Source organism: Calliphora vicina, chromosome 2, assembly GCF_958450345.1.
Source record: "Calliphora vicina chromosome 2, idCalVici1.1, whole genome shotgun sequence".
Classification (NCBI taxonomy): domain Eukaryota; kingdom Metazoa; phylum Arthropoda; class Insecta; order Diptera; family Calliphoridae; genus Calliphora; species Calliphora vicina.
In genome coordinates, this window is record NC_088781.1 from 128,228,560 (window position 1) to 128,239,005 (window position 10,446).

The following is a 10,446-nucleotide window of genomic DNA, read 5'->3' on the forward strand; positions in this document are numbered from 1 at the left end:
ACAAAACTACTTCAACGAGGATCGCTTGTTTGATAATTATGACAACAATAACAACAGCAACAGTATCAAACGAAATGTGTGTTTTTTTATATTATTTTTTTGGTGAAACGTGAAAATAATAACAACAACTTCTAGCAAATACGCAACAACAAAAAATCGTAAGAGTATTTTTACAGCTAGAATCATAAACAACAACTACCCTCGATAAGTACCTATATTTTGTTCTTGTTGCTAAATGAGCGAGAGAGTACTCGGAATACAGTTAAACAAAACATAGAGGTAAACATAATTCGCCGAGAGATTTATCACATTGCGCGTCTCTTAATTTCTGTGTTTCCCTGTCGTTTGGTATAAACCAGAGATGGAGGGTTTAGTAGATAAGTAAATCTTACAGCTATAAATCAACCTGAATTTGACCGAAGTCATGTTCCTGCGACTTTAGAAAATCCCACAAATTGGATGATATCGGTGGCCAGTTCACATCACAGCTGTGAGATGACCATGCCCTCAAATCCCTTGACAGAATGTCCAATTTGGCATGAGCTGTGTGTCATGTAGCGCCGTCATGTTGAAGCCACATGTCGTTGGTTTTCATATCATCCAATTCAGTCCAAAATAAATTGATAATCATGATTTAAAATTATTCCAGAAAAGATTAAAATTTTGTTTTTTAAAAATTTTAATTTTCAATTTTTTGTAAAATATTCCAGAAAATATTTATTATACCCTACACGACCATAGTGGGGAGCGTATTATGCGTTTGTGCAGATGTTTGTAACGCCCAAAAATATTAGAATCACTTTCTGAGTCGATTAAACGATGTCCGTCCGTCTGGTTGGCTGGCTGGCTGTCCATGTAAATCTTGTGCGCAGAGTACAGGTCGCAATTTTGAAGATATTTCGATGAAATTTGGTACATATTATTTTTTCGGCCCAAGGACCAAGCATATTGAAACTGCCTGAAATCGTTCCATTATTTCACCTAGCCCCCATATAAATGTCCTTCCGAAATTGGACTTTATCGGTCATAAATGTTTAATTTATTAATGTATCTCCACAAATTGCGCTCCAAATAAGTTGTATATATACAAAATTCATGTCACCAAATTTTGTTACGATCGGTGCATAATTAGTCATAGCTCCTATATAGACCCGCTTCCGAAAATCACTTTAACGTGCATAAATCGCACTCACAAAATTCAACATAGTAAACTTTCATAAAGACATAAATCACACGACCTAATTTCAAGGTGATCGGTCCATAATTGGTCATAGCCCCCATATAAGGCCCACATCCGAAAATCACTCAAAAATATAAATTATTGAAATTTTAAAAGAAAAATGTTTTTGCTCTTATATTTAGTGTAGGGTATTATATGGTCGGGCTTGACCGACCATACTTTCTGTCTTGTTTTTTTTATATTTATTTTTAAATTTTTTGTAAAATATTGCTCACAACCTCACAAAATATTGCTGAAACCCCTAATGGGGGTATACATATATAAGTTTTTCATTCCGTTTGTAATTTCTACATTTTTCATTTCCGACCCTATATATTCTGGATCCTTATAGATAGCGGAGTCGATTAAGCCATATCCTTCTGTCTGTTGAAATCAATTTTCTGAAGACCCCTGATATCTTCGGGATACAAATCTTCAATAATTCTGTCAGACATGCTTTCGAGAAGTTTGCTACTAAAAATCAGCGAAATCGGTCCACAAATGGCTGAGATATGAGGAAAAAACCAGGACAACCTCGATTTTTGACTTATATCAGTTTACTAAATCATTAATATTTTTTTAAATTAAAAAAAAAAAGTTTTTAAATTTAAAAAATTTAAAATTTAAAAAAAAATATTTAAAAATTTAAAAAAAACAATTTTTTTCCAAATATTAAAAAACTGCAAAAAAATAAATTTTGTTCACCTAAAAATATTTAAAATTTTTATTTTGAAATATAATTTGCTGAAGGGTATAAAGATTAAGCACAGCCGAATATAGCTTTCTTACTTGTTTCAAAACAAATTGATAGTTTTTTTTTGTTTTCCATCAAAATTGAGAAATATTGAAAAAATGGATAGTTGGAAAATATCGATTTACCTGGGCAAATACAAAGCAAAACTATACAATTTTCTTTTGTTCTTTTCTTAATAAATAGAACTATCAATAGAATCAAAAATAATGACCATCTGTTACCTAGTTTTCGAGATATTGTATGGTCTGTTTTTTTGAAAACAATTTTTTTGAAGAAAATGTTAGTACTTGGTAAAACATGGCGGTGGGTCTTGTGCTGTGGGCTGCTTGTCAGCTGCAGGACTTGGGAGTCTTGTATTCATTGTAATTACAATAAACAGCCGAGACAACTCACAAATTTGAAAGTAAGACAATCTGAAAGTAAGTGCCGAAAAATTTGGTCCTGTAACACCATGATTCGTTCAGAAAGTCAATGGCCCAAAGCACACCGTAATAATTGTTAAGGAGTGACTATTGTATAACGTGCCTAAGTAGTTATATTCACCTCCGCAATCTCCAGGCCTTAACCCAATAGAGCTCCTGTGGTAAATTTTAGACTGGAATATTGGAAAACGAAGCATTTCATCTAAGGACAAACTGCGAAACCTCTTTTACGGAAGAGAGGGGGGGGGGGAAATTACTAAAGATATAACTGAATATCTTGGAAACTCTATGAAAAGGCAACTAAAGGCCGTAATTAAGCGCAGCAAAATATAAACTTTTTATTTTCGGCTTTTGGTGATATAAAATAGAGCGCTATCAACTGTATACTAAATTTTGACTGTTGTTTTTAGGTACTTTTTTCTTTTTCTCATAAATTTTCCGCGAAATCAATTTTAATTTTCAAAGTTTTTTAAAATAATAAAAGATTAAACTCTAAATTTAATTTTATGTTTAATCAAAATTATATTTTTCTTTCTACAATTAATATATTTAGCTTCATAGATGAAAATGCCTGCTGTATACGAAATTTTGACTCTGACTGTATATACAAGGTGGCGCAAAAGTAAACTTCCGATGTTTTTGGCTGTAATTAAAAAAAAAAAAATAAAAACTTTGATTCTTTTTGTGGATTATTTTTATTTGGTCTTTTAATTTTTTTCACATCAAGTCGAGAATATGATGTCATGTAAATGGCCGCCGCCACAGTTAATTGTCATTTGAGCCCTTTTTATGTCATTTTCCATCACTTTGGCCAAAACTTCCGGCGATAGGTCCTCATATTCTTGACGGATATTATCTTTAAGAACTGCAAGAGTCTGAGGCTTGTTGACATAAACCAGCGACTTCAAAAAGCTCCACAAAAAGAAGTCTGGAGCGGTCAAATCAGGCGATTTTGCTGGCCAGTGCAAATCGCCAAAACGGGAGATTAGGCGGCCGGGAAATGCATCCTTCAGCATATCGGTTGTGGCACGTGCAGTGTGTGCCGTTGCACAGTCCTGTTGGAACCACATGTTTTCCAATCCCAATTCATCAAGTTGCGGCAAAAAGAACTCGCACACCATACAGTGACGTTGAGCGGGTGTAATGGCTCTTCGTGGGTTACACGTGGATTTTCAGTGCCCCAGAAGTGTAAATTTTGCTTAATTACGTAAGCGTTGGACTGCCAGGAAATCTGCGACGAAATTCACGTTGTTCCAAAGTCACCGACCGATTATTGGTCAAATAAATAGTCAGCAATATTCCGCGTTCTGGAGCAGTGTAGCGTAACATTGTTTATTAACGTGTATTTCGCATGTGTTTTCTACACAAATGTCAAAACAGAACTGACATTATGGGCCTATCGCAAAATTTATAGCATTTTCTGATAGGAGTATTACTTTTGCGCCACCTCGTATGTATATTCTGGATCGTTATAGATAGCGAAGTCGATATAGCCATGTCTGTCTGCCCGTCTGTATCTTGAAATCCACTTTCCGTAGCTCACAAATAACTTACAAACATGATTGATACATCAATATATCGGGAATTCTCCCCGCTCGTATTTAAAATGGAGCAAATCGGACAAACGGCTGAGATATAAACAAGGACAACATCGATTTTTGGCCTATTTTTTATCTATATCTGGATAACAAGTAATAAATATAGACAATATGGATGATAGATATTTCAAAGTTCATTGCAACGATGTACATATATAAGGCTGTAGCAAGATGGACCTACAATGGGTCAAAATCGGGAAAAATATTTTTTAACTCGAATTTTTTTTCACCAAAAAAAAACATTTTTCACTAATAAATTTCAAAATTTGTAAAAAATAAAAAAAAACATTTGGAACCAAAATAAAATACAATTTCGAAAATTTTTTAAAAAAAAAAATAAATTTTTGTTTATCTAAAAATATTGAAAATTTTTATTTTAAAGTTTTAATTTGGTGAAGGGTATACAAGATTCGGCATAGCCGAATATAACACTCTTACTTGTTTTTAGTTCAATTCTTTTGAATTTCATTTTCATTACTCTATTCAAACTCTCAAATTTTCCTTCCCTGACAAGAAATATTTTTTATTCCAATTTTTTGTTCTTAAATCTTATCAAACCATACGTTTTATTTCGGGCTTTTTTTTATTATTTGTTTGAGTTTATTTTTATTGTAGTTTATTTTTTTTTGTTAATAAAGTAAAGAAACTCATACAAAATCGTATGATAACAACATGTCGATCATCTCTCTATGTACTCAAATGTATTTTTAAAAATTATGTTTTTTAATTCATTTAAAGTGCATGTTTTTATTTAAATCATTAAATTAAAAATTCATAAAAAATTTGCTGGTGTAGTTTTTTTGTGGTTCTAAAGTGGTACATAAGTACTCACTGATAACACTGATGCCAGCCAGTTGAAATATTATGGGGACCTCTTCTCATCTGATTTGAATAATATTGTAAAATTTGTTTGTTTTGGTTTGTAAACATTGAATTGAATGATTAAAAATGCCTGTTCTACATAGATCAGCTTATAATTTTTGTGAAATTTTTAGTGCAGCCAAATGAATAAAAATAAAACAAAATTGTTTACTTAATTTGGTTATAAAGTTCAATTTTGTATTCGCTACATTATAATTGGAAGTACACGTATGTTTAGTTGATCATTATAATTGGAAAATGAACTACAGAAGACTAGGACAGTAAATTGGTAGACTTAACAAAATTTCCACTTTCACTTCTCCTAGCTCACTCTAACTTTATCCCTCCGTCCCTTTCTACATTTCCATTTTCATGATATCTTCCTAATCATGCTAGTAGTTGAAATATAAAATTATTATCTAATGATAAAGTCCAGTATTAGATTATTAGTTTATATTACCAATACACAAAACTTATTTAACTGATAAAGACCTGGGGAGCTAATGTTCTAAAACGTTTTTCATTTTTATGGTACGGCCATAATATTGAAAACAAGCACTCAATAATTATAAAAATTTAATACAATTTAATAATGCCAAATTATTTATGTTCCAACCGTTCACAAAAAAATAAATGAACGATAAAAATCGGCATTTCTAACTTTGATCCTTAAAACTGCACACTTTATTTTTATTAAATGGGAAAATAAAAGTTCAAATAAACTTTTTTTTTAAATTTATTTTATATAAAACAACAACTTGCTTTAAAATTTGACCGGAAATGTATTTGGACTTTGATTTTTTCCCCAAAAATTATCTATATATTCTCATATTTGTTTATCTGTAAATAAAAGTGATAATATAGCATTTGTAGTGCTTTAATTAATATTATTAAATAAAATAAAGCAAATCATATCAAAAAATATTACCATGACCGTCATGACGTAGAAAATTTAATTAAATTATTAAAATACAAGGAAAAACCTTTTCAATTGTTGCCAAGAACTATTGAAGGTTTCCAAAAATTAAATTAAAAAAACAAGTAAGAATGTTAAAATCGACTGTGCCAAATCTTATTTACCCTTCACCAAATAATACTTTAAAATAAAAATTTTAAATATTTTTAGGTAAAAAAAATTAAAATTTTTTTTTTCAATATCGTTTTTTTAGTTTTTTAAAAAATATATTTTTTTCAAATTTTTATTTAATTTTTTTTAAAAATTTTTATTAAATTTTTTTGCTTTTCATTTCATTAGTGAAAAATTTTGCTGGTCAAAAAATATTTTTTTTTTTAAATTTTTATTAAAATTTTTTGCTTTTCATTTCATTATTGAAACATTTTTTTGGTCAAAAAATAAATTCGGGTTAAAAAATATTTTCCCCGATTTTGACCCATTGTAGGTCCAACTTACTATGGCCTTATATACATACATCGTTGCAATGGACTTTAAAATATCTAACATAAGACACCCATTTTGTCTATATTAATAAATTAGTAATCCAGATACAGATCAAAAGTAGGCCAAAAATCGAGATTGTTCTGGTTTTTATACCCTTCAGCTTCGTGAGAAGGGTATATATAAGTTTGTCATTCCGTTTGTAATTTCTACATTTTTCATTTCCGACCCTATAAAGTATATATATTCTGGATCCTTATAGATAGCGGAGTCGATTAAACCATGTCCGTCTGTCTGTCTGTCTGTCTGTCTGTTGAAATCAATTTTCTGAAGGCCCCAGATATCTCCAGGATCCAAATCTTCAACAATTCTGTCAGACATACTTTCAACTACGGAAAGTTGATTTCAACATACAGACGGTCAGACGGCCAGACGAAATGACGAAAGTCCTTCCCAATCTAATGTCTTCTCATTAGTCTTTATATTTCCAACTTAAAACGTTGCAAAGACTGATCGACTTTCATATAAGGCATCGACTAGAGGGATCTCAAGCAGTCAGCATGCCTACCTTAGGTTTCGCTCTACTCCATGAAGTCGTTAGAGTTACAGAGAGATCCCTCGAATTAAAACAATACAACAAGCTCTAATTAACCTTGATGTTGAAGAGTATATCAGCGAATGGTCAATATCCATGTTGAAATCAAGAATAGAATAGCATGTTGGACGAGGCACACCTAAGGGTGGAGTGATCTCTCCACTACTTTGGCTTTTCGTTATTCTCAATTCTCACTGAACTAGAAAAAAAAGGGATAAAATTTGTCGGTTATGAGGACCAGAATGGGATCTACTTTGTATATCTCCAGTTCCAGTAGCAATTCCACTGGGGACTATTAAAAATATTATCTTCAAACACTTTCCTACAAGTTAATGTGACCATCTTTAAACAAAAAAACGATTTATGCAACTGATAACCCGTAATAGAAGGCATATATCAAGGTTGCTGCAGTACTAACGGGGCACTGGATGATAAGCAAGCATGCTAACTAGAACCTAATCGCCTTGTACTCCCCCTTAAAGACCGATATTGCCCATTTTCAATACAAAACAAACCTTATCAACAGAGAGAGTTTGTGACAAAATTTCAACCAGCTAAAGCCCTACCATGTTTGCACAGACAGACGGACATAATTATATCGTCTTAGAACTTCACACAGTCCCAGAATATCTGGGACTTTGGTTCTGAATATTTCTATGTGTTACAAACGGAATGACAAAAGCAATACATCCCCCATCTTTTTGAAGTTGGGTATAAAAACATTACATTTTTTTATTATTTCAGTTCTAGTTCAGATTATATTTCAGGTTCTAGTTCAGTTCTAGTTCAGATTATATTTCAGGTTCTAGTTCAGTTCTAGTTCAGTTCTAGTTCAGTTCTAGTTCAGTTCTAGTTCAGTTCTAGTTCAGTTCTAGTTCAGTTCTAGTTCAGTTCTAGTTCAGTTCTAGTTCAGTTCTAGTTCAGTTCTAGTTCAGTTCTAGTTCAGTTCTAGTTCAGTTCTAGTTCAGTTCTAGTTCAGTTCTAGTTCAGTTCTAGTTCAGTTCTAGTTCAGTTCTAGTTCAGTTCTAGTTCAGTTCTAGTTCAGTTCTAGTTCAGTTCTAGTTCAGTTCTAGTTCAGTTCTAGTTCAGTTCTAGTTCAGTTCTAGTTCAGTTCTAGTTCAGTTCTAGTTCAGTTCTAGTTCAGTTCTAGTTCAGTTCTAGTTCAGTTCTAGTTCAGTTCTAGTTCAGTTCTAGTTCAGTTCTAGTTCAGTTCTAGTTCAGTTCTAGTTCAGTTCTAGTTCAGTTCTAGTTCAGTTCTAGTTCAGTTCTAGTTCAGTTCTAGTTCAGTTCTAGTTCAGTTCTAGTTCAGTTCTAGTTCAGTTCTAGTTCAGTTCTAGTTCAGTTCTAGTTCAGTTCTAGTTCAGTTCTAGTTCAGTTCTAGTTCAGTTCTAGTTCAGTTCTAGTTCAGTTCTAGTTCAGTTCTAGTTCAGTTCTAGTTCAGTTCTAGTTCAGTTCTAGTTCAGTTCTAGTTCAGTTCTAGTTCAGTTCTAGTTCAGTTCTAGTTCAGTTCTAGTTCAGTTCTAGTTCAGTTCTAGTTCAGTTCTAGTTCAGTTCTAGTTCAGTTCTAGTTCAGTTCTAGTTCAGTTCTAGTTCAGTTCTAGTTCAGTTCTAGTTCAGTTCTAGTTCAGTTCTAGTTCAGTTCTAGTTCAGTTCTAGTTCAGTTCTAGTTCAGTTCTAGTTCAGTTCTAGTTCAGTTCTAGTTCAGTTCTAGTTCAGTTCTAGTTCAGTTCTAGTTCAGTTCTAGTTCAGTTCTAGTTCAGTTCTAGTTCAGTTCTAGTTCAGTTCTAGTTCAGTTCTAGTTCAGTTCTAGTTCAGTTCTAGTTCAGTTCTAGTTCAGTTCTAGTTCAGTTCTAGTTCAGTTCTAGTTCAGTTCTAGTTCAGTTCTAGTTCAGTTCTAGTTCAGTTCTAGTTCAGTTCTAGTTCAGTTCTAGTTCAGTTCTAGTTCAGTTCTAGTTCAGTTCTAGTTCAGTTCTAGTTCAGTTCTAGTTCAGTTCTAGTTCAGTTCTAGTTCAGTTCTAGTTCAGTTCTAGTTCAGTTCTAGTTCAGTTCTAGTTCAGTTCTAGTTCAGTTCTAGTTCAGTTCTAGTTCAGTTCTAGTTCAGTTCTAGTTCAGTTCTAGTTCAGTTCTAGTTCAGTTCTAGTTCAGTTCTAGTTCAGTTCTAGTTCAGTTCTAGTTCAGTTCTAGTTCAGTTCTAGTTCAGTTCTAGTTCAGTTCTAGTTCAGTTCTAGTTCAGTTCTAGTTCAGTTCTAGTTCAGTTCTAGTTCAGTTCTAGTTCAGTTCTAGTTCAGTTCTAGTTCAGTTCTAGTTCAGTTCTAGTTCAGTTCTAGTTCAGTTCTAGTTCAGTTCTAGTTCAGTTCTAGTTCAGTTCTAGTTCAGTTCTAGTTCAGTTCTAGTTCAGTTCTAGTTCAGTTCTAGTTCAGTTCTAGTTCAGTTCTAGTTCAGTTCTAGTTCAGTTCTAGTTCAGTTCTAGTTCAGTTCTAGTTCAGTTCTAGTTCAGTTCTAGTTCAGTTCTAGTTCAGTTCTAGTTCAGTTCTAGTTCAGTTCTAGTTCAGTTCTAGTTCAGTTCTAGTTCAGTTCTAGTTCAGTTCTAGTTCAGTTCTAGTTCAGTTCTAGTTCAGTTCTAGTTCAGTTCTAGTTCAGTTCTAGTTCAGTTCTAGTTCAGTTCTAGTTCAGTTCTAGTTCAGTTCTAGTTCAGTTCTAGTTCAGTTCTAGTTCAGTTCTAGTTCAGTTCTAGTTCAGTTCTAGTTCAGTTCTAGTTCAGTTCTAGTTCAGTTCTAGTTCAGTTCTAGTTCAGTTCTAGTTCAGTTCTAGTTCAGTTCTAGTTCAGTTCTAGTTCAGTTCTAGTTCAGTTCTAGTTCAGTTCTAGTTCAGTTCTAGTTCAGTTCTAGTTCAGTTCTAGTTCAGTTCTAGTTCAGTTCTAGTTCAGTTCTAGTTCAGTTCTAGTTCAGTTCTAGTTCAGTTCTAGTTCAGTTCTAGTTCAGTTCTAGTTCAGTTCTAGTTCAGTTCTAGTTCAGTTCTAGTTCAGTTCTAGTTCAGTTCTAGTTCAGTTCTAGTTCAGTTCTAGTTCAGTTCTAGTTCAGTTCTAGTTCAGTTCTAGTTCAGTTCTAGTTCAGTTCTAGTTCAGTTCTAGTTCAGTTCTAGTTCAGTTCTAGTTCAGTTCTAGTTCAGTTCTAGTTCAGTTCTAGTTCAGTTCTAGTTCAGTTCTAGTTCAGTTCTAGTTCAGTTCTAGTTCAGTTCTAGTTCAGTTCTAGTTCAGTTCTAGTTCAGTTCTAGTTCAGTTCTAGTTCAGTTCTAGTTCAGTTCTAGTTCAGTTCTAGTTCAGTTCTAGTTCAGTTCTAGTTCAGTTCTAGTTCAGTTCTAGTTCAGTTCTAGTTCAGTTCTAGTTCAGTTCTAGTTCAGTTCTAGTTCAGTTCTAGTTCAGTTCTAGTTCAGTTCTAGTTCAGTTCTAGTTCAGTTCTAGTTCAGTTCTAGTTCAGTTCTAGTTCAGTTCTAGTTCAGTTCTAGTTCAGTTCTAGTTCAGTTCTAGTTCAGTTCTAGTTCAGTTCTAGTTCAGTTCTAGTTCAGTTCTAGTTCAGTTCTAGTTCAGTTCTAGTTCAGTTCT